At 44.9% G+C, this 24895-nt stretch overlaps 1 protein-coding gene across 26 annotated transcripts in view; it reads left to right on the top strand.

Moving 5' to 3' along the window:
* RBFOX1 (RNA binding fox-1 homolog 1) overlaps positions 1 to 1601 on the top strand; it is a 1256643-nt gene extending 1255042 nt beyond the window's left edge. For all 26 annotated transcript variants that reach the window (XM_064520441.1, XM_064520435.1, XM_064520437.1 and 23 more), the window contains one exon: positions 1 to 1601. This exon is cut by the window's left edge. The gene's annotated coding sequence lies outside the window, so the exon portion shown is untranslated.
* The last annotated feature ends 23294 nt before the right edge of the window (positions 1602 to 24895 follow it).

Raw genomic sequence — 24895 nt, 5'->3', positions numbered from 1 at the left:
AAAGTAATAAAAACTTAAATTCTTTGTACCAGTAAAAAAAAAAATGTATAAAATTTACATCTGTGCAGTGGAGTTGTTAAGTTCTAGAAATACACAGCCTATGATGCTTTAGATTTAGCCTAGTAGACCAACTGTTAGAGACAGACGTATCATTTTTATGGAATTATATGATAATCATATTCAGATTTATATAAGCATTTTACAAGTATTGCAATCATTGAGTAGAGATAATCATGGTATTTTCATCCGCTTGGTACTTTTTGAAACATGACTGTGTCGTGTAAACAATCTGCAATTTTTCAAGGCATGACAACTTGCCCCTGTTTAATTTTCGAAGCCAAGGCCATTTCGCTAAAGCTGTCGGGCCCACGACAACCTTTCAGGCGGGACGAAGCGGGGAGCTCGGGGGCGAGCGCGGCGCGGGGCGGCTGCTCGCCGGGGTCTCTGGCCCGCGCAGCCTCGCGGGCGCCGGGGCGGCGGTTTCAGGCGTAGTTGAAAAATTGCAGTTTGTCTGTGCATATGTTTGGACTCTTTCCATGTTGTCCTGTTTACAAGTTAACCTAAGTTGGGGTGTTTGTCACGGGTCTTCTTGTTTTTGTATTTAAATAAATAAAGCGGGGAACTGTCTCGCTACAGTTTTGCTGCAGATAGTTATATCCTCATGTGTACTGTGCGTGCCTCCTGGCAAGCACTTTAGTAAATTATCAACTCACCGCTGTGAACCTGCCAACTTGCTATAACAACTCTGCTTTAAAAAGAAGTGTTTGTGATCAGGCTTTCTCTTTGTCATCGTATGTGCATGCAGTATGATCAGTTGAACAATAACCATCAATAAAGTTTCACAAGATTTGAAAACAAAGTTTCTGTAGCATTTATATCTAAGAATGAAAAATAAATTATCTTTAAAATTGAAACAGAGAGGGAAAGAGACTATATTAATCAATGAAAAATGGGGCAGTAACATATATTTTTACTGGTGAGGGAATGAACTGGAATTTATTAAGAGTTCAGTCCCCGCATTTACTATCTAAGATATACGAGACAAGCCTCCTATTAAAAGAAAAAAAAAGTATATTTCATTTAAACACCAAGATGAAGCACCTTGAAAAATGTTTACCAAATGTTAGGCTTCCGATTCAAAGTGTGGACGATACATCTTTTTCTGAAAGTGCACACACAAAACGTCTAACGTGGGGAATGACGGAATTTATTTGCAATTTTAATTTCCATGAGATGGCTTTACAACTCCCACTCTCCAAATGATTATATGGCCTTTTAATCTATTACAAATAATCTTGAAAGCTTGAGGGTGCGGCCCATATTAGAAAATATTTTGTTTATGAAGCTCCTACAGTATTCCTCGCAGTCATTTTAAAATGTATGTCTGAAATAGTTATGTAAGAAAAGCATTTGAAATTTTTTTACAATATATATTGGGAATGTTTTCACTTATATAAATAACTACTGATAATATGACTTATGAAAAATTATTACTACCATATATGGAATATAGTGACTTCTAAACAGATTAAAAAAAACCTACAAACCCAGAAAATGTGTATATCTGTCTTTAGAAATTAGTGTTTATATCACGACCGTGGTTTGTGAATAAAGAAAAATGGTTTGTAATATCAAAATAAAAGCTTAGTCTGAAAAGGTAAAAATACTTTGTTGTTCAAAGTCATTTTGCTTTTGTTTTTTACCGTGTCGGTCCAAGAGCTGCCGCAGGTGCCCGTGGTCGCTGCGCGCAGGTGCTGCTGCGGCTGCCGCTCTCCGCTGCCCGCGAGGGCGCCGGGCGCCCGGGGGTCCTGCCGCCCGCACCGGCCTCCCGCGGCGGGGCCTGCCGGGGCGATAACCCCCCCGCTGGGGCTGTAACCGGGCCGGCTGCCGAGCTGGGCCGCTGCTTCTCCTCGGCCAGAGGTGCAGCGATGAGATCTGGCATGGGGCCTGCGCTGGGCATTTGTTTCCCCAAGGCAAGTTTTTATACCGTACCGGTTGTGTGTTTTAGAGTACACTGCATGGTACACGAGGGAGAATGGGGGTTTGTTCGTGGGGAGAGAAAAGGCCTCTTCCAAGCTGGCCGCACTTGCCCAGGGCGTTTCCGCGGGGAGGCTGGCGAGCGCTGCCGCGGGGCAGGTGACCCTGCGATGGAGAGGGGCTCCAGCTGCGGGGCGGCTGGCCCAGCCTGCTGCTTCAGGGCCGTCAGCCGTGCGTCTCGCTGTCCGTCCCATGGACGCCGTCTGTCTCTGCGCGCTGCTAAGTGTAGGGAGGGAAGGAGAGCTGACTCCATCATCCTAAACCGATCGTGGGGTTTGCGCAGGCCTGGGGCCTCCTTGTCCCTCCCAGGTTTGGTGGTGAAGCCGTAGGGACGGCCGCATGCTCGCAGGCCAAGCCTGGGCTCCGGCTTATACTGTAAATTAGCGGGGGAAGAGAAGACACAAAGGGCCTAAATACTGCATGCTTTGCAGTTCAGCGGCGAGCTTTACTCTAAAAAGTGTTGTGATCCCCCTGGGGAGGAAAAGAGAAGAAACCCTGATTTTGCCAGGAATGGTGAAAAGTGTTGTGCGTGCTCCCTATGTGAAATTTAAATCTACATATTCAAGTATGCTGTCCTCCACACCACGCGTGAAGGGTACGTTGGTTGTGTTTCCTCTGGCGGCTGGGAGAAACGACGAAGGCAGTAATACTGAGCAAGACTGGGCTTGAAGGAAGGGGAGAAGTGTATGCATAGATAAACGTGAGGGGGACGCAGGCACTCGCGAGGTACCTGAAGCCGCGGATAATGCACGTGGTGGGACTCGTCTGCCTGCTGTCTGCTGGCATTACTCACGAGCTAAGGCAGCGGTGCTTCCTGACAGGGCCAAATGGCCAAGTAACAGGGGGAATTAATAAAAAATTTGTATTTGTTGAGCTGCAAGCTAAAAAAGTAAGCAAAAGCATCATGTGCAACCAAAAGAAAAAGATGAGAATGCAGTAAGCTTTTCAGGCTATTTTTTTCAAACAATTTAAGCTTCTAATACAACTTCAATTGAGGCAGATCACACCACAGCTAACATTGAATTCAATCTTTTCAGGCAAACTCAGAATTGCCCCTGTGTGCTTATTAGTATGCTGTTTTTCACCTTTAAGGGCATCCAGGTTGTATATTCCCTTCCTGTTTGGCTAAAACATGATGGGTTTTGACTAGATCTTGAAGTTTTGAGAGAGCTAAAGAAAACTGCGTCTTCAGCTTGAATTGCTGTGGTGTAGTATTGCTGTTTCTTACCTCAAGTGATTTCTGTAAATTTGGCGTGTTCCTGTTGCCACATTTTTAACAGTTTTACAGTATAGACACTTGAGGGGATAAAAGGCTGTGCTAATTATCTCCCTAACTTAGAGCTAAAATATCGTTTTATTAGGGGAGGGGAGAGAAAAAAGGGAAAAAACAGTATTATCTCAGTAGGAAGAGGAGATCAGAAGAGAAGCTCTTTTTTGGAGGTCAGTGACAAATTTATGGAAGTATCAAGAACAATTTTGTTATCAGTATTATAAAGGTGTATGTTAATGCTTCATTTATTCCTAAAAGGCATAAACTTCACCTCTCGCTGTAACAAGAGCTTTATGCCAAGTCTTGCCAGCCAGGAACTTGAGTCCTTACAATATGCAATTTTATTCATGTAGCAATGGAGGTGTTTGGGTTTTGTCTGAGGGAAGTTGTTCTCCTGGCAGCCTTTATGGCTCTCCAATGACAAACTTACCTGGTGCTCTGCATACCAATACTTGCCTTGCAGCACTTCATGGGGAGCGCGGTGGACGCAGACTTGAATAAAAACAATGTAGATAGCGCTTACCGACACGGCATCAGCTTGAAAGGTAGCCTTTTCTTCTTCTCTTGATGAGCTAAGAATGACGTTAGCATGGGGTGAAGGAAGGCTAAAAGTACTTCTAGATCCAAGATCTGATCCTTATTTTCTTGCCTGGAATAGACATTCAGTGCAGGCCCTATGCTGTTTCCCTTCCATGCTGGTGCGTGCGTGTGTGCGTGTGCGTGCAGGTATGTGCCCTGTATCCGCACCAACAAAGGATGCATCTCCCGCAGTAGCAGGAGCAGGGATGCTGACTACATGCGCGTTGTGCCACTAGCTTTAGTTCTCTAGGATTTAACTCCTGGTATGCAACAACAGCTCTGTTGTGACACTAAAAAGCAATGAAACGTGCGGGTTTGCCACTTTCAAAAAGCAGGCACCTTGAATTATATCCCTGAAGGGACCTGGGAAGGTGAATGCCATTTTAGGTGTCCAGTGAGGCAACATTCAGGGCCAGGAGCCCTGAATATTGAATTTTTATTGTATATGTTAAAAAGAAAAATCTAAGAGTGAGAACTGGGGTGAGGGGGAGGTAGAGGTGAGCACCATGCCCACCAAAACCATGCTGAAAGCATGCGCAAATAGACATGGGAGTTGCTTCTAAAATACTGTCTTGGCTCAACTTAGTGCAGGACTTCCAAATGTTTTGTGCACATACTAGAAAGCTATCATACGTATAGTGGGTCACGTTGTTCTCGTTGCTTCTGTTAAAGAGCTTCCATTTTACCTACGTAATTAGCCACTGAGAAATTCTTCTCCCATGGTTTGGGTGCTGCCCTGGCTTCCAGCCCCTGACAGGGATGGGCCGGAGGGACCCCAGGCCTCCCAGGCCCCAGCCGCCTGCTGAACAAGGCGGCCCTGAGGCCTTTCCCTGCTGTTTCCTGGCGGGGAGGTTGGCTGCCCTGAGGTTCCCCGTTGGTTCAGGTTCCTGGTTGGTTTATAAACGAGAATCCGAGCTGGGGAAAAGCTCGCTGTCTTTAAGGCACTTCACAGCGCACCAGTCTGCTTCTCAGTGCTTTCCATGGCTTGGTTTAGTTGGTCTTCTGTTTGCTTTGAAATACCTAGGCACCACGTGGGCAGCCCCAGTGCCGAGCCAATTTAGTGAGCCCGGTGTTCAGCAAAAGGCCTGCAAGCCTGGAGTTCAGTGCATAGGAAAACTGTTAAATAAAACATAAGCGAGTGCAAAAGTAATCATTTAATGGACATTATGAAAGGACAGTAAACCAAACAGTTTGGTCCAATGGATGATGTATAACATCTGAACAAATATGACAACTAATTAAGGATTAGGTTCTGCATTTTGGATGACAGGCCTTATAAAAATGAACTGTTAGGTTATGTCGGGAAAAAAAAAAAAGCTGCATTTTGCAAATGTCAGGCAGACGGCTCAGTAAGCAGAAAAGCTCAGTTATCCAATTAAAATAAATGTGCAGTGTTCTCAATATAAAAAGCTAAAGCATCCTTATGTTGAGGAGTTAAGATCCTGAAATCTAAGTGGAGCAAAAAGTGCTCTCTATAAAGATTAATGTAATCTATCAAGATTAACATTTTGCATGCTGGCAAAGGCATATAGTAATGTGGTTCAATTCTTGAAATTGCAACCATTAGATTAAGGTCAGTACCAATTTTTAAACACCAGGTAACCCCAAATATTGAATTCAGTTCATTATTTACAACCACAACAGGCTAATAAACTTGCCCTGAGGGCTTGTTATGGGGAATAGATCCCTACAGTAGGTGCTACGCTTTCTTATCTCCGTCTGATCTTTCATGTGAAATGTAAAAGGAAAGCTGCAAAAGCCTTCATCTAAAAGTGATTTCTGATTTATTCAGGAGTTTGATTCCTGTTCTAAGGAAGAATGAGGATGTTTTTGCACGTTGTCGTGTGGCTGGGTGCCATGAGAGAGGCGGCAGACTTGCAAGGCAACCAGTGGGGCCACAGTTGTGGTGATGGTGGTGCTTTTTGTCAATAGATGACTATTGCGTAGCATTGGAAAGCCAGTGGTGGGAAGGGATAGCTGTAATAAAGTAGAATATTGTCTTTTAGAGGAAAAAGAAGCCTCAGCTTTAAGGACTGTTCCCATAAACACCCTAACCCTTTCCTATAGCCCGGTATTGCCCTTTTTCTCTGAACTTAAGGCCATTGGAGAGTTCCGCCAGTCAGTAAGTCACAACAGAGGAATAAGAGCAGGTGCCAAATATTAATATTTTAGTGTGAATTTCAGTATTGACACTGGTATAACATCCCTTCCTCCCGCCACAGTCCCTTTCGTGCATCCCCACACCTCGCCCCGCTTTGTTCACCCCGGAACACCCAGGTCCCCAGAGGCTCCTGCCGCTCGTGAGTAAGGAAACCTGCTCTGCAGCGCTGCTGCGTGCGGCGAAGGGGCGGCACCGTGAGCAGGGTCCTCCCTGAACACGCATCTGAGGGACATGGGCCGGGCTTCAGCTGACAGCCGGCTCGGCAAACCAGCCCTGCATGATCGTCCTCAGCATGGTTAGACATTATACAAGAGAGAAATTTCCACAGATAACTTTTTCTGTTGTTTCTTGTAACATGGCCACGAGCTTATTGCTCATTTCTATTAAAGGGGACTCCTGCAGAGAGACAAGTCTGGGCACGTTTGTATGATACTTCTATTGTTTTATTTTCCTACTTCCTTTTCATTAATGTTGTCAACATTGAAATTTCTGTAAGTCTCCTAGGTCGTTAGACCCAGTGTCCTGCCATTGTAGAATCGATCTCGTATATGGTTTAGTATACCACTCGAGCTGTGCCACATAACGCAGTCTCGCCAACATTTACATTAATTACTCTTTAGTGTCCTTTTTGGATTTATTCCAACTTCTGTATTTAAATAGAAATTCTGAAGGAAGTTTCTAGAGACGGTATATATACCACATGCTTGCTTTTACTTAGCAGCACAGGGCCCGCTCCCTCTCTCATAATTTCAGGGAAGCGGCTATGTATTGGAGGCTATTGAAAAATTATAGCTGGGAATGGCTTGATTTAACTTACACATTTCTTCATGCTTTGCTTGCTTTTGTTTTCATGCCCTTTACCTAATGTCTCATTGGGTGAAATTTTGTTCAGCATGAATCCCCAGTTCAGCTTTCCATATAATCAGTTGGCAACAAACAGAGCTGATTGATAGACGAAAGGAAGTATTATCTAATGCACTGATGAAAAGATCTGCATCTGTGTTGCTGCAATTCATGTAACAAGGTCCAAATGCAAAGTCTCTAACATCCCTGTGGGCTCGCTTTGGAGTTGGCCCAAAGCCCTCAGCCTTGTCTACAATCTTATGTACAGCTGAATCAGTATAGTATAGCTGTACAGCTATATACTTTTCTCACTGCTACATACAACATCTTGTTTAAAACAATGTTCTGAGTCTATGAATTCACGGATTTTTGCATGTCTTTGTGCGTTTGTATTTGCAGCTTAAGGCAGCTCTGAGAACTTAAACAGAGCTGCCCGATTTCTTTTTTTTTAATGTTACCTGGGAAGAGCAAGCCCAACCGTTCCTGAAGTCTGCAGCAGATGAGAATATTTTTACATTTAGGTTTTTTACATGAACTTAGTAGGCTGAAGCAGTTACCTAGAATCATGACCTGCAAGTTAAAGAAAAGGAGTCACTGTAGGAGCCTGCAGCTGCCGCGCTGTTGCACCACCGACTGCGGCCAATTATTCAGCTGCCGCTCGCCAGCACTGGAGCCCGTGGTGAAATCCCCACACTTTGCCTTTGACTAAAACCCCTAGCAAACCATGTGTTTTGAGGCCAAAGGTTTTATATAACGCTGAACAGAATGTGCCTTCTCCTTACATTGTCTTATGATACTCTGCTCAGATCACACTTTGCTGACCTCAAAATTCATCTTTTCAGGTTGTGAAGACAAACCCAATCACATTGGAAGTGCTCTATTTTTATTGTGTCTTCAAATGGGTAACATTTGTCATTTTTAATAGAAAACAATAAAGACAGCCTTCAGGTAGCCTGTATAGAGCAATGGGTTTTTGTCTGCTTGTTTTTCAGACAATTTCAAAGTGCAATTTTAAATATTTGGGAAATGTGAAGTTGTAATCGGGAGGGGCTAAAAGAGCAGAGAAATGCGTCTTCTCTGTGCGTTTTCATTGTCGGACAGGCAGCGGACTCTTCCCGACCTTCATGATAACTGACAGCAGAGCAGATCTTTGCTTTAAGCCAGGATTTAAATCTGCCCCTTTGACCAGGGCTCCAGAACCGGCTCAAAAGCCTTCAAAGGCTGGAAACTTATAACCACATATATATTTTCTAAAAGGATATTCAAGGCATTTGCAACAGAGTTAGCATGAAACAGGGATTTCCCAGAGTTGTGCTCTTTTCCCTTTCTCTAAGCTATCTAACAAGCAAGCCACAGCCAAAGAAGAAATTGTAGACACAGCTCACTTGCCATTAGGTGACTGCAACAGCCCTAGAATGAAAACTCGTGGGGAGGAAGCATGCTTGTTTTCCCAGGCTCCCCCTGTCCCCCCCGTCAGATGGTTTTTAAAGCAGAAAGCAGTAAATGATTCCTGGGAGGGACGTGCGCTTTGGGCTTTACCAAGGAGCGTCAGAAAGGAATTGAAGTTTGTGAGGCCCCCCCGTTCATAACAGCATTTCTGTCCAGTGTTGTCGTGAGAGGTGGGAACATCAGGCAGCTGTGCCAGAGGGAGAACGGGCACGCGGGGCCGTAATGCTCCTGCCTGGTGCGATCCTACCGCCCCCGAAACGCCACGGTTCCCGCGAGGCGCCTTGTGCGGGACCGTCGCCCCCCGCGGCGCTGAGCACCTCCGCCAGCCCCACCGCTCCGCTTCCAGGAGCTGCCGTCACGTCGTCTTGAACACCGCCTCCGATGTCCACCCCGAAGGGCAGCGGCCCGACTCCCTAGCGTCTGAGAGGAGTGATGGCCCTGGGGATGCGGATGTTGTTAGTTTACAGGTTCAGCTGATAAAAGGTATAGGTGAGGTTTCATCACAGACATGAAAGATCTGGAGCCCTGTTGCTATACAGTTGGAAAGCAAACCAAGTTGTCTCGGGGAAAACAAGAAAGGAGAAAAGGAAAAGAACAGTTTTATCTGGGAGCCTGAAAAGCAGCTTTTATCGTGTACTCTCGCACAGCTCTCATGCACTGAGCTTAGCGAGAGGCATGCGCCTGTTGCCAAAGGTGGTAAGCTCTGCCGTGCAGAGGAGATGCCTGTGGGATTTCTCTGGATTCCAGTTCTCAAAGCAGCCTACTGCTAAGCCGTGTTACAAAAACTCTCCACTTTCCCTTGTTTTCCGTTGACTTTGTCCCCTATTAGGGGTTTCTTATAGTAAGAATAGCTGCATGCCTGGGCAGGCACAGGTGTCATTTGTGCATGGAGATGCAGTTGGCCAGGTCTCGCCACAGCATGCAGTGCTGCTCATCCTGTCCGAATCCAGGCCCAGATCCCTCCCTCTGGAAAATGAGCGGTGGTGCCGTGAATGCGGTAAGCAGAAGGACACGACCTGCTTTCTGATAGCCGCCCTTTAGAGCTTTGTTCTCGGTGGCTTTGAGGGGACATTAATAGAGAAATCTTTTTGTCCGGCTCCGAAATAGAAGGTACACATGCAAATTCGTGCTCTCATGCAGTTGTCCACCTCCTCGTCATTTGGGCAACCTGCAGCCTGGCACTGCTGTGTAGAACTTTACACCTGTGGAGATCCCATCATGGGGTATGGGATGGGAGATGGACTATCATTACTGGAGCATCCTGGAAAACACGGCCCCGGGAGGATGGATTAGTGTAAGAGAGTGGGAGATTTTTAAAAGCAGAAATCAGGTATCTTACTCATAGGGAAGGTTGGGAGGAACGACCTCTCAGCAATTACCGCGGCAGCAAAGGCGCCGAGTCAGCTGAAATGTGGGTCACGGATCTGCCCGAAAGGGGTGGGAGAGCTTCAGGGAGTTCCCATCACACAGCAGGCTGTGGACAGGATTAGTGCGCACTCCCCCGAAGCTGGTTCCATGAGTGTGGTGCTATTTCAGTGTTTTCAAGCTGTTTTGTATAAAAACCAGTCAGTGTTTTAAAGGCCTGGAGTAACCTAACGGGGCACGGTCCAATTCTGGCAGATGCAGAAGATGGTTCCTCTGCGTTTGCCTAGGTCTTTGACAAAGGACACCTCCAAGATCTCTTTTTTAACCTTGGCATTTCTACACGTGTTTCCAAATTGGAAAATTTGTTTTCTCCCTTCTTTTTCCATTTTTCCATTCCTAAACCTAAAAGTTCATTCTGTTCATGATTAAAAGAGACAATGTAGAGTCGATTTTTTTTAAATTTAGATTAAATAGAAATTAAGACCTTAATTTGCCGATTAGTAGATTCTCTCTAAAAGATGTATTATATGAAGCTCTGTTAATGTGCTAGAATACTTACAAATAAAAGCATTGTCTTTATTTATCTTTGATGATTTAAAAAAAAACTGTATTTTTAAATACAGCGTCTGAACTAATGCAGACAGCTGACAAGAAAAAAAAATGCCTGCAATTTTCTAGACCTTACATGTTGCTTCTTTTTATTGTTTTGCTGAAAAGTGACCGTTGAACTGTGTATAATAGTGACTATATAGTATACATCATGCAAATATTGCCAGTTGCTTTTAAACTGTGGCTCCTTAACCTTGTTAGAATCAGAAAGGATACAACTTTTTATTTTGTCAGCTTGCGTTAGCAGCTTACTACTTATTTTCTTATGCACTAAGAAAACTCTAATGCTAAGCCTTACTGCAGCTCTTGGCTTGACTCTCTCCTGCCTGCGTAAAACATGCTCTAAAAACATGCTCACAGACTAACGTCACTGAATTTTCTCAGAAACTCACTTGCTTTTGCTCTTCCTCACAAATAGCAAAACTCAACCTCAGACAGCCTCTTCAGTGGACAAGCAGCTGTGCTGCAAAAAGTAGGTGATACACTGCACTTTTAGCCAAATAATCTGGCTACTGTTGTTAGCAAGGTAATCTGGATTAGTTTCCTCCTGCCAGAATTACATTTAAAATTAAAAAAAAAAAAAAAAGAAAAATAAAGAAAAGTGCATTTATGCAGGTATGTGGAAGGAAGCTACTTCTGAGGCACGGAAGGAGTGTTGCTGAGTCAGCAGAAGCTCGGAGGCTGAAATAACTTTAAGGTTGCCAAGAGGAAAAGGCGTAATGTCTCTGGTGCTCGCGATCATTCTGCAGAAAACCAGGTAGCATTAAAAGAGAAAAGCCTCAACGAGCTTTTGTCTAAGAACATGCATGCAACAGTATCAGTAGCGTATTTTAATCAAATGAGAGACAATGGTATAAATTTGATATTTCTGTGATTATCTGCAGAGCTCTGCCCTACTAGATCAGCATCTAAAGGGACCAGTTTTCCATACATTCAAGAGCGGATGCCGAAAAGCAAAATTATAGAGGAGGTAAACATTTTCTGCTAGGGAGATAGGAAGCCTACAGATTTTTCAAATGAGCTGAGTAAAAAACTAATTTTGGGCAGATCTGTATATTTTTCATGTGCCATAGGCTAGCTTGTCTTTAATCCTTGCCCACCAGATTTCCCTGACAGAAGGAGCCACAGACCTAGCAGCGTGTAGTTTCAGTGTAAAAAGATGGCTTTTGAAGTCATTGAGGGGATTTAGTTTTTGGCTGAAAATTCTGCCAAAGCAGGAGAATCCACAGCTGTCCTCCTCCTGAACGAGCCCACGTGGCAATGGCCCTCTTTCAGCCATCTCTTGCAGTTGCTGAAGCTGAATTTGACCTTAAAGAGTTTACTGCGGCCTTGCTCCTTCTCCGCGGCATCCCTTCACACCCACCGCGCAAGCGCAAGAGCCGCCCCGAGCTCGCGCCCGCCCCAGCGCTGTGTGTAACGGCCCGAGCTAGGCTTAAAGGGTAATTGAAAACTGAACTTTCCCTAGAATACCAGCTGCAAGAGCAAAGCAACTCTGCTGTGAGTCCATTGATCATGTGGAGAAAAAGGAGGAACCGTTACATAGGAGGACGAAGCCGATGATAGTCTCTGGGAGCAGTAACTTTGCCCATTAAGCTGCTTCTAATTGATCCCCTCTCCAATGGAGAAACCCCCAGGAGCTTATAGCACACCCGTGGGACGCTCCGGCCTTAAACCGTAGCGGAAACTTGTGCTACAAGGTGACAGAAAACAGCAACAGAAACGCTGCCTACGGACAGCGACGCGCGCTGGCATGCCCTCGTTGGGCCTGGCCACCTTCCTGTCAGAAAGGCGGACCTGGAACTGGAAAAGCCTAGAGGTGGGCTACCCCAGGTCTGGGAAACTGCCTTACGGTGGGCGTTTGCAAAAGCCTTGGGACTTCCCCTAGTAACAGGTGGTGTTGCCCGTAGTGGAGTGGGTTTTACTGGCAATATTACTCTAGTTCTAAAGATTAGTACTAAAAGTTAGTAGCTGCAATTGCAGTGTTTCCAGGAGTAATTGCATTCCTACAGTGCAGCTCATGAAGGTTTTCTGAGACCTTATTTTGCATTTGGTCTAGGAGGCAGCAGTTTACTTAAACAACTCGGGGGGGGGGGGGGTTGTTCTTTTAAAGACTGTCTCTTACGATTCCCAATATTCAACGAGAGGAGCTTGAGAAGATCAAACAGAGAGTAAAGATTTAAAAAGCATAACAGAGTTGGGCATTGGGAAAAATCCCAACCAACCAAATAAATGAAGTTCTCCCAAAGATTCCTGCTCCCTCGTATCTTAACCAGACTTTCAGGGGAAGCTGTTCACTAACCGCCATAACTGTCTTTAGAAAGGACTCAGAGAAGCGATGTGTTTGCAGAGGAGCAGCCCCCGACGCCCTGGTTGGAGCCCTGCTTTCTGCAGACAGTGCTGACGAGCAGAGTAAAAAGCAATTTTAAGGGGCTGCTCCTTCCACAGCTACCTTCGCTTTCCAAGGCAGGATCATCTGTGCTGCGAAAAGCACAGAGGCACTTGCGTTTCACTTTTTGCAGCCAAGACATGTCGCAAACCAAGTCAGACCCTGGTTTTAAGGCCTTTGTTATTAGCTCCTGACTGATATATAGCACTGCGACAGGCATAAGTTTTCTCCTTATTCAGCATGAAATTAACTTGACATGTTCAAAGCCTCAAAGCTGTCAAGCTAGGATCATAATCACCATTAGCTTCTTCAGGGGCATCTTCACAGCCAAACACTAAAACGTAATCTGTGCATGCAACTACTCCCACGAGCACGGCTTGCACTGCAGCAGTCGTTCCACACATGCTCAAGAGCAGCCGTGCCCTGGCCAGCCTTGCAAAGGGGCAAAATAAGGAGCGAATATTCCTCGTGCCCTCCCTCTGCCTTCCCACCGTAGCCCCAAAGTTGTCGCAATCCAGCCCAAAAGTATTGTTTTAAACATGCTTGTAATGAGTAAATGCACCCGTAGCCATTTGGATCTGGTATTTTAAATGTTTAAATGCCTTTTGGGAAGCTTTTAGGCTGAAACATTTTTGTTAAGACACTGAAATATTAGTAAATCTTGCAAACGACACAAGTTTTAATGTTCCTCATTTCTGTGGTGCTACATGCTGTGCTAATGACCCGGTGACTGGATTTTCTGCTTTTGAAAGCAGAGCTGCGTGCTGTAAAACTTTCATCTAAGTTGAGCTGCCTCTCTCTAATGAATTTTTTATTTGTTTACTCGTTGTTTCACTAGAATTTAAAAGTAGCAATTAAAAAAAAAAAAAGAGCACACCCCCTAACGAGGAACTCGCCTTAACTCTAAGTCACTAACTCTAACATCATGATGGGAAAAGCATCATGCTATGTCCACTAAAGTGAAAAGAGGTAAAGAAAATGCATATTCTTTACATTTTGCATGATAAGAGATGCATTATTCATGTGACGATGCTGTATTTCACATTAGCAAATATATCTGTGGTGGCCAAGCAGCTGTGCCTATGCATGCCACTGCATAAGCACAGTGTGCTGCTCGTTTGTCTCACATTCCTGGTGACTCTTGCACATATCATCAGGCCCAGCTTACTCTCTTTCCAATCTGGTTTGCTCATGTCTTCCATACTTAATATAGGATAACATAAATTATATCAAAATAGCAGACAAGATTCTGGGTCTGTTCCTTTACAAGCATAGGACATGCAGTTCCCTCATACATTAATTCCATGCTTAGTCATGATGGTGTTTAGTACTTAGACTGGAGACCCTCTGAGACCCAAACGCTCTTTCACGTGTGACCATGATGATTTTATGGGATGATTTCCTTGATCTCCATTTTATTTATTTGTTTATTTTCCTCTGCTATGATTGTGACATTCTTAAATTTTCCAGCTGGTTGCTCCATTCTGTCACAGAAAGGTGTGACATACCTAGGACAGCCAAAGCTGCCCTTAATCCAGTGTAGATGGAGGAGGCGGAAGCCTGTGGCTTACGGCAGCAGAAGGAAAGCTCCCCGTCCACCTGCAGACCTGCAGCTGTGAAACGGGTCCGGCACCAACAAGGGGAAACCAGTGCCAGCAAGGGAGGCATCAAAGCCACCCAAGCCTGAGCCAGGCATCCACACCAAGGGGATGCAGCTGGTGCCAGGAGTTGGAGGCACCTTTTTGCTGCCTTAATATCTCGGGAGGTTCATTACTTGCTGGTGATTTAGGGATCTTGAGGAGAGACTGCCAAGATTTGTCTAGTTTTCAGACTATTACCTCCTGCTCATCCACGTGGGCACCAACAATCCTGCCGGGAGAAACCTTTTCTTTCCACATCAAGGCAGGATGCCTTGAAGGGCAAAGGGGCCCAGGAGAGATCTTCATGGCCATCCTCCTCAAAGCACAAGAAAGGTCTACGCTGACTTGCAGGAAGTCAAATGTAAGTGGCAGGTAAATGTAAGGCTGGTCTAGATGAACAGGGTACTTCTGAGTGAGCTCCAACAATAAAAAAGGAAGTGCACAGAAGGTGGAAACAGGAAGGGGCTACCTGAAAGGATTATACAGACACGGCTCGTGTATGCGAGAATGAGGTTAGGAAGGCCAATGCTCAGCTGGAGTTGGAACTAGTGGAAAATAAGAGGGGCTTCTTTAAGTACGTAGCAGCAAAAGGAAGACCAAGCAAACTGTGGGGCAATTTCTCAAGGGGTAGGGGACCTAATGTCAAAAGACATGGAAAAGGCCAAGACCATTGGCATTTTCATTTCATCAGATCTTATTGGTGAGGTTTGCCCTAAGGTCTCCCAGGTCCCTGAGCCTAGTGGTTGAGACTGGGAGAGAGATGCATTAACTACAGTAAAGGAGGATTTGAGTTAGGCACCATTTTAACAAATTGGACCTACATGGAGCCAGATGGAGGTGTCCAAGGGATGCATCCAAGAGCTGACCAGTGTCACTGCAAGGTCTCTTGAGATCATCTTTGAGGGGTGATCAGTGGAAGTTTCTGATGACTGGAAAAGGGGCAAATGTCCCACCATCCTTAAGGCAAGGAGGCAGAGCCAGGCAGCTACAGGCTGCTCAGTCCCGCCTCAGTCCCTGTAAAGGTTATGGAGCAACTGTGAGACCTCACCACAGTACTCACTCCAGCAGCCTGTCCAGTTTTGGGCCCCCAGTACAGGACAAACATTGGCAAACCAGAGTGAGTTCAGAGGAGGGCTACCAAGATGGTCAGGGGGCTGCAGCACACGGCATATGAGGAGAGGCAGAGAGACCTGGGGCTGTTCAGCCCGGAGAAGAGAAGCCTTCCTGGAGCTGTGCAGCAAAAGGACAAGAGGCAACATCCACCAGCTGCAGCAAGAGAAATTCTGATAGCTATAAGGAAAAAAATTTTCATCATGGGGATGGTCGAACCCTGAAACAGGCTGCCCAGAGACGCTGCAGGAACTCCAGCCTTGGAGACATTCAAAAATGTGGCTGACCAAGGCACTGAACAACCTGCTCTAGTTGATGCTGCCCTGAGCAGGAGGTTGGACTGGACAGCCTTCAACCAACCTGCATGGCCATAGGGTCCATGGAGCTCAAGCTCAGAGAGGTGAGGCAGCAGCCACTTGACCATTAGGCAACTGTGAGAGCAGATTAAAACCAGCTCAGGCCAAAGCCAGCCCAGACAACTCCTGAGGCATTCCTTGCCCACACTCCATCTCTGAGGTCAATATAAAACCTACAGCCTTTCACTAGAAATGGCAAAACCCATCATTACTGGGCTACAACTTGTATCTAGTCCATGTGCAGTAGATACTCCTCAGAGTCTCCGCCAAGTCCCAAGTAGTACCTGTTGCGTTGCCCTAAGACTTAATTAGTGTGTGCATGCATCTTTTTAAACCAAAATGCCCCAAACAAAGCAAGTACTATGCTGCATCCCCCTGGAATTGTTCTTTTTTTTTTTTTTTTTTTTTTTTTTTTTTAATAGCATGACTCAGTGGTTATGGGTTACATTTGAAAGTGCAAAACCTTTAGGTTAGGCCTGTCCCCGGTGAAGGAGGCCAGGCTGGTGTGGTCTGCATTTCCATAGCTGGTTTGAAGCAGACCTTGCAACAAACTGTCCTGACAACTGCGCACGGCTTTTCTGCCAGAGGGGATCCGCTGGCACGCTCCACCCTCCTCCACGTTCAGCCATGGGAGAGCTGCGTGGCCCTGCAGGACAAAAGGCCTAGGCTGTACTTACCCAGGTGGTCATTATCAAGCTCGATGCTGCGATCATTGATCGTTCTGGCTGAATTCGCCAGTTGAACCATGGGACACAACAAGGTGGGCCCGGCGATGCCTCCTGGCCTCGGTCTCCATCTCCTCTGCCATCCTTGGAGTCGCCGCATCGCCCTGAGACATCCTGAAGGGATTAACTGGCATTTTGTCCCATGGTTGGTTTTGCCCAAGAGCAGAAAACATAATGTGCATACAAAAATTAAACCCCCAAACAACACTTTTGTTAAAAAAGCACAGCAGAGACCAATATTTACATCTTGCTTACTTACAGTAGAGTTGGTCAAAACATGTAGTTAGAAAAATATATGGTTGCAATATAGTTATTTTTGCCTTATTTCCAAGCCAACTATAAAGATAAAAATTGCTTAGTTCAGGTGCATAGGCAGCCAGTAAAAGTTTGCACATACTGGGAATACCTGACGTTTCCCTTTTTGTGCCTCTCCTCAAATTGGCTCTTACTTACCTCTTCCGACGCAAAGCTGGGTCTGGCGGGGAGCCTCGTGTGCATAGGAGCATTGGGCTGCCAGTCCCCGGCCACGGCTCGCTGCTGTCCAAAATGCACTGACGCTCATCCATGGAGCGGTGCGGGTCACCACACCAATCAATGACTTCAGTTAAAAAGGACAGGAGGAAAAAAAAAAAAAATCATGTTCTGGGTGAGTTTTGCTCATCTGCATCCTTTCCATGCCAGAGGTGCAGCCCCAAAGCAATAACAACAGCATCAGCGGGAGCAGGAGGCTTTGGTGCATGGACAGAAACGAGCTATTGGGGGAGAAAGCACAAGTTTTTTCAGTGCTGCTGATGGAGGCAGTGCAGATCTGCACCCCAAGACATTTGGCTGTGATGCTGAGCTGCCCTCAACGTGAAGCCTCTCCTCCTCCCTGTCTTTTTTCTAAGCTGCCCTCCAAGACTTCCTGTTGCAGATCCTAAAGCAGAGACAACTGTGTTTTTGAGAGCTGTAGGTCTTTATTATGGTAAAATTATAACATCTAAAATCCAATTCAGGCCTTGCTATAAATAAGGATAATGAAGAATTTAATGATATTTCCACTAAAATTATTTAGAAGGCAAACTTTAAAAAATGACACAGATCATTAACTGGGAATATTTCTCAGAAGAGATCTGTTATATTAAAAAGGCCCTGAAATTACTAGCGTTAATCAACTGTATTGTATTAAAAACTCTGTATAGATTAATTAAGTACTTTATATATGAAGGAATAAAAAAAAATGGTGGTATGGGGGGGAATCACAGGCTTGAATCTTGGTCTTCTGTTGTGCTGCTTTCCCTGCACTTCTTGAGTACCTAATTTAATAAGAATTCAGATGAAATAATTTCCTCTTGGTTGGCCTAAGCTCCTTTTAATACCCAAAGTCCTATGCAACAAAGTTCCTGGGTAGGAGATGGGCACCGCTTTTCCTGCCGTTTCCTCCAATTCAGACTCTGGCCTCTTTTACCCCCCCCCGGCTGCATCTGGTCAGTAAGGGCCAAATGGCACCTGCCAAATACAGCTTCTGCATTTTAACATTCAGCTGTGATTCCTTGGCTCCCGCCTACAATACCCGGCATTTCGAGGTGGTCTCCTGTCCAAACAAATCTGTTATTATGGCTTAGCCATTAAGGTCAGACAAGGTGTGTGTCCACCCCGTGCACCTAACGCTCTGTCTGCTCGTGAGGGCAGCTGAGCCTCTACATTACCAAAACCCGTAGGTACAAACGCCCTTGCGCAGCAATGTCCCATCAAACCAACCCCATTTAAAAATACAGAAATATTTTTTTAAGATGTTGTCAAACAGGTAGGCCACGGTCTGTCTTTCTCCTTACAGCAACCAAATGAAGCTGCTGCTCCTCCCTCGGGCTGACACAGCCTTGCGCAACGCTGCAGACCAAGGCAGTTTATCTGCTGATGGATCTGCAGCAGGATCAGGCCTGCAGGAACCTCTTCAACATCATAGTCAAGGGCTCCAGGAGCACACGGTCTGCTCCTGCAGCAACTTACATCATTGGCATGTGCGTTTTATAAAATATTGGAATATTCAGCTAGCCCTTTTAGAAAAATGTGCTTTGCTATTACGGCACATGAAAAGCAAACTTTTATTTGCCTCACTGAATGTTGCAACAACATTTTTCCAGTTCAGCTTTTCTCAGATTCACTTGCACTGGAGATATGCAAGAACTACAAAGAAATACCTGAAGCGCTCCCTCTGCCTACTGCGCTTTTACAGTAAAGAAGCACCTGTAACAGTGGTCGATAAAGCTGTCTTCTCCCTACCCTGAGATAAAAGGCAAAAATGTCTTTTCTTCTAGAAAGGCCTATGATGAGATTTATAAATGAAGAAACTTTGGACTAGTCTTCCTCCCATCCTACAGCTGCACACATCATGACGCAGCCCCCTAAAATAGTGAGAACTTGCTAGCAGACATCGGGAATCTCGGGCGTTTGCGAAAGACCCACCCGTACGTTGTCTCCAAGCCCTTACGTTAGCACTACAAACACAGTTTGCTCTAGATATCCTCTGGGCCAGTAACTGCAACTGAAAATGTAACCCAGGAGTAGAACATTACATTGTTTTAAAGTAAATAATTAAAGTCAAAAGCTGGGTGGTTTAAATATCAAGAAACTTCTTCTCAGGAGACTTAGATATTTTTAAAAAGCGGGCTTAATATTAAGCAAATAAAAAAACATGCTTGTACTGTTTGGCTCACTAGTAGGTATTGTGATATATTTTTGGGTCCTACCTTTTTATTTCTACTGCATGGTGTTTTTCATGATATTGGGCAATACAGCAGATTGTGTATCTGAAGCAGGTCACCTGCTGATTTGCTGCAGCTGCTATATAGAAAAATTCCTTAAAACATAAAAGCTCTTCAGCCAAGTCCCCGGTGCTCGGGGAGTCATTCTGTATAAAGGCAGTTTTGTTATAGCGCATTGCACAGTCTGGGCACGCTCTTTAGTTATGTGATAAAAATACTGACATACATTCATGTAAAATGCGAGTGCACTTAAAATAGCCTCAAATGTTTGTAGTGGCAGACTATCACTCAGAAGGAATGAGCTAACTTCATCTTTTTTTTTTTCTAATTTTATTTTATGGAGACAGTAAATCAGAGAATTCCTTCACCTGTGAAGTTCAGCTCAAAGGATACACTTGTAATTATATTAATTGAAACATCTGGGCACTCTCTTACCCTGGAATTAGGCTGATGCTCCATGCAAGACTTATTTTCCGCAATTATTTTAAAAAGCGCAAAATAAGCACTTTTCTGGTGGTTTTGCATTTTCCACTTTTCCCGGTGGTATTTTTTTTAAATCCCCCTCCGCCCCCATCAGCAGCAGCCACTTGCGATCGATCGGCGGCGGTGGGGCAGAGTCCCGGGGCAGCGGCAGCTGGGGCTCCCTGGCCGCCCCCCTGGAGCCCGCAGGAGGAGCGCGGCTGCCTTTGCCGCAGCGTCTCTGGACACCTGCGCCAGTCGTGTTTGTCCTGCCTCAGCCTTTCTTCCTGGTGGAGGCAAGTTTGGAAAAGAAAAGAAAAACCATCTTATTTTAAGTGGTTGGAGGCAGTGCTGAATGCAGAAAGCAAAGCCTTGGGGTGCAGCTTGTGCCAGGCTGCTGAGGTGGCGCCGGGTGCCTGGGGTGAGGATGAGGATGGTGATGGTGATGAGGGGTGACACTGATGTGCTCAGCTGGAGGTAGCAGGGTGACAGGGACTGCGAAGGTTAAGCCAGGCAGGAGGAACATGAGGTGTTTGGCTGAGGAGGAAACAGTGGTTGAGGGTTGTTGGTTTTTAAAGCAATCTGATAATGTTACGTTAACCACACTAATGATGAAAAAGCTTTTGTGTAAATGCAAAGGCAAATGCAAGGAGTGTGTGTGGAGTCCCAAGACAACTGGGGAAAAAAGGAGCATGAGGCTTTTGATGTGCTCTTATCCCTGAAAAATAGGTGGTGGTTTGCGTGCTGCGTACAGACAGTATCACATCACGCTGCAGCGTGTCCCCGCAAAGCAGGGGCGAGAAGCACTGTGCAAGGCAGGCTGTAGCCGGCTCTGGGTGCGAGGGGTCTGCTGCGGTGCGGGGGCTCCCGGCTGCCAGCGCTTAGCCAGGCAGGAGGGAACGTGGGCCCCTGCAAAACAAACGTACAAAAACCCCAAACGAGCAACAAACACACAAAACAAAATCCTCTGAGTGTGTGGCCTGCCAGCGGGAGATGCACCGCTTCCATGGTGCACGATTAGAAACTTAAAGTGGTTGTTTGGCACAAGAACCCATGTGAACTGGAGTAAAAGCCTCTCAACTGGCTTTTTTCTTTTTCCCACCTTTTGTTGGGAGATGCCAGTTAAGAAGCCTGGACTCTACTATAAAGTTGTTTGAGAGGGCAACAAGGTCAAAGCAAAAAAAGCTGTGAACTTGGATGAGGGGAGGTTAAGGAAGATCAGCTGAGCCTCTGCCTTAGGGGAAGACTCTCCTAATCTGTGAAACACTCTTACAGCCAGCAGCAGGAGTGCAGGTTTGAAGAAGGAAAAAAAGTAAATAAATCCCTAGAGGAGCTACTGCAGTCCCTTAGGGGAAAGGGGAGGGAGGAGGGGGAAACCTCACAGCTGGGAGCAGGAGTGGGGGGAAGGTGGAAATTTAGGGTGAAAATGTTCTCTGGGCAGCACCGAAAAACTCCCTCCAAACTGCCCATCTTCTTGCTCGGTTTGTATTTGCGAGGCTCTTAATCTCTCTTAATTCAGCAGCAGCAGCTGGTTTGCCTGTATTACTAGTTTCCTTCAGGTGATACCTGGTCACCAGTGTTATTGTGCGTAGTGCTAGCTGCAGGAGTACAAAGACTATCTATACTGTAATAGAGAAGCCATTTTCTATAGAAACATTTCATGCCGGCCTTAACGACCCGGCGGTGAGCGTGCTGCAGGAAGGGTCCCGTCCTCCGGTGCTCGCTCCTGCTGGCCTCCCCGTCTGTGCTGGTGGAGCCAGGTCATTGCCTAGAGGCAGCGGGCGCAGAAGTGGGGGAGAGAGGTAATACAGCAATCACGCAGATTTAATGTACTTTCTCTGTAAGCCGTTCACAGTATAAGTGCCTTGTGGTTGGACAGACCTGTTAATATAGCATGAAAATACGCTTCTAAGTTAGCGTGTCTCAGTGAAGGTTCACGCGCATAGACTATAGGTTCATCAGGTGGATGGTGTGTCTTCACAGTCATTCAGACTGTGCTTAGAAGAAAATTGATAGGGAATCTCCAGATCACTGTGATTTCAGTTGTCTGAGCTGATGCAAGCAACCAATGCTTCTTATAAGGCATTGTGTTTTTAGGGCATGTGTTATTTGAGGGTAAAGAATATTTGCACAGATATTAAACATAACTGAGAAGAACTGGGCAGAACTTGTCCTGCACTGGGGTTATGAATATCCATATCTGAGGGCTTCTCTTTTTTTTTCCCCAGAAATTTTGGTGTGGAGAATTTTAAGTACTTTATTTTGTTTAGGCTTGCTAAATGTATAGGAAGCAGCTTAGGGCCAGGTTAGTGCTGGCAAGCCCAGTGCTTTCAGGAAGCCTCAGCTTTGCTGCATGTGCACCTCCTCCGTGGGTAGGATTCTGGGATGTATGGGCTGAGCATGCTGTGCGTGTGCTACCTAATTCTGATGTGTGCACCAAATTAGCTTCAGCATGCATAAACTGGGAGTTTGTACGTTCTGGCAGCCTCGGAAGTGCTCTGTGTGTGTAGGTGTGTTCTTAAAATAGGTTCCTGTGCGTTTAATTGGTACCTTAAACTGAAACACAGGACTACACTATTCGGATCTGAATAAGACATAGGAAACTAAAATAGAGCTAAAATTGAGCTGACTTGCTGCATAAGCGAGAGGTTTACTTTTCAGCAGTAGTTTGCATTAGCGGTAGACAACCGTCGTGATGTTCTTGCTTGTTCTGTTATGGCTGCAATGCCCTGCGATGCAGACCTGGCACTTCTGCCCCTGTGCAGCTATTGCCGGGAAGCGAACGAGCTATTGAAAGGAGACTTGGACTTCAGACCCTGCAGCAGATGCCTGGGTTCCCCCTCCCCGGGCATCGAAGCGGGGAGCCCGGCCCTCCGCGTGGGGCACAGCACGCTGCCCTGCCTTCCCGAACAGGTGGGCCTGCACCTCCCACGGTCTCCTACTTAATTTATTTATTTTTAACAGCTGGGTCAAAAGTAGAGATGGAAAAAACCCCAGGAAACTGAAATTAGAAAAGCAGTTATTCCCAGCATTGCGTTAGTATTAAGCATAAATTACCAAAGAGAGTAGGTCAGATGCAGTTGGACGGCTGCGAGCCCTTGCCAGGAAGGCATTTACACGATGTACAGTAAGTCGTCAGCGCTGCTGTGTCACCTGGGAAAGCTGTATTTACATCTCTGCCTACGTTACCGTTTCCAAACAGCGCTATAAACTGGGGGCTGGAGATGGTATTCCCATAATGTGTAGGGTAGATACTTGAACAAAAGTATAGCTTAAAGATCATCATTGTTTTGACCTTTCTTTTCCTTTTCTTCTTGATGCATAATGTGATCAATCAATAGCTGCTCTGGGAGCACGGGGTCAATATAATTTGAGCCAGTTAGTATGTCAGAGTGATGCCGCTTCCAACACTGCAACGTTGAAACCTGGCTCTATAAGTAAAGAAGCATGTAGTAGAAACTAGTTTGGTAAGGGGAAGGACACTTTTCTCTGAAAATCTGTTTAATGGTTTACTTATTTTAATGATGAGGTATCACTTTTGCATTATTCCTAAGCTGACAAGTCTGGATTTATGCTAATATAAATGATTTTGGAAAACAGAGATGGTCAAAAACCTCTGGGAGATCTACCCTGATCTGAAGCAGGTGAAAGGAGAGATGGAGACAGATTGTGTACGTGTGAGAAATTAGCTTTGACTCTCCTTAACCAGGTTAGCCTGAAAAATTCTGGTTCTTTAAATCTAAACATGAACTATAGAAAAATAGCATAATTTTCACTGCGTGCCAGACTTCTGATTTACAAAGTAGCATGTTAGCTTGACCAAACTCCTTACTTGACCGAGGTTTTTTGTTTCTCTGTAAGAAAAGTGAGCGTTATTTTACGGGTGGAATTTTTTTTGCCCTGTGAGTGCTGAGAAGCCTTTGGGGCACCACGTACTGATTGGGGTAAGCCTTCAGTTCATGGTACTCTTCCAAAGACTTTTTTTTTTTTTTTTTTTTTGTAGACAAAGAAAATCTTAGCTTACAGACTTAATGGAAAACATGAACCATCTGTGAATGTTACTTGCAGCTCATTTGCTTCATTGGCAAATATTAAACTGTGTTGTAAAGATCCAGTGAAATTATGGAAATGGGTTTTAACATTAAAATCAAAGTGCAATTAGAACATTTCACTGCATAATTGTTTGGCAGACTAAGATAGTAAGCAGAAGATACCCAGCTTTCTGATTTATTGGTCACAGGTTGTTTCTTTAGAACTACAGAAGCTGGGATACATTTTTATATTTATATTTTTTAAATGATCTACACAGTCATGAAAAGACAGTGCATACATATGTAGTTTTCCTTTTTTGTATGACTGGTTTTTACATTTTCAACCTGTTATCTCCATTTTCTCTAGCCCAGCATAAGCTGCAACTTGCGTGTTTCAAGGAAGCAGAGACGGCAGTACCTTCGTGTTTTACTGTTGTGTTTGTCCTTGTGTAGAAGGTATAGCCTACTTGTTTTTCTTATGTCTAAGTAATAATTAAAAATGTTTAATCATCAATGTGACAGAGAGTATTTTGTAAGTAAACACCACATTGCAACAGACATACAAATAATTACAAAACATACCAATTAAATGTGTTCAGAATTGAGAAAGAGGTTAAAAATGGTATCGATGTAGTGTTGAAATCTCTTAAAAGAAAATAATTAAGTGTGTGTGTGTATGTGTATATATATATAAAAATATATAGTTAGTCATGCTTTTGGCAAATAAGTTGCACTTGTGATACGAATGGTCTCTGCTTTGTTGCCTTCTATGGATCCATGAAAAATTGTAAGAGCTGACCAGTGATACGTGTAGTCCTTGTGCTTTTTATTTGTGTACAGGATGCTCAGGGTAAGGTTACATTTATCGCCTTGAGCAGCTGGACACTAGGAGCTCAGCCCTGGACATGGAGCTCCAAGTAGCTGAAGTTACTGCACAGTTGTATTTTGTGTAAAAGCTTTTTGAAGCGAAGACTGTTTTGGAGATTTTTTTTTTCTATTCAATATTTGTACAATAAGGTCCTATATGTGACTGGATTCCAAGGTACTACTTTAGTGCAAATAATTTTTTTTAATTGCATACTGTGAGCTCCAGACTAGCTTCAAGAGTAAATATTTAAGTACCTCTAATAT

This window comes from Dromaius novaehollandiae, chromosome 14 (genome assembly GCF_036370855.1).
Source record: "Dromaius novaehollandiae isolate bDroNov1 chromosome 14, bDroNov1.hap1, whole genome shotgun sequence".
In the NCBI taxonomy this organism is placed as follows: domain Eukaryota; kingdom Metazoa; phylum Chordata; class Aves; order Casuariiformes; family Dromaiidae; genus Dromaius; species Dromaius novaehollandiae.
The sequence above is the reverse complement of the archived record's forward strand: the minus strand, read 5'-3'. Positions and strand labels throughout refer to the sequence as shown.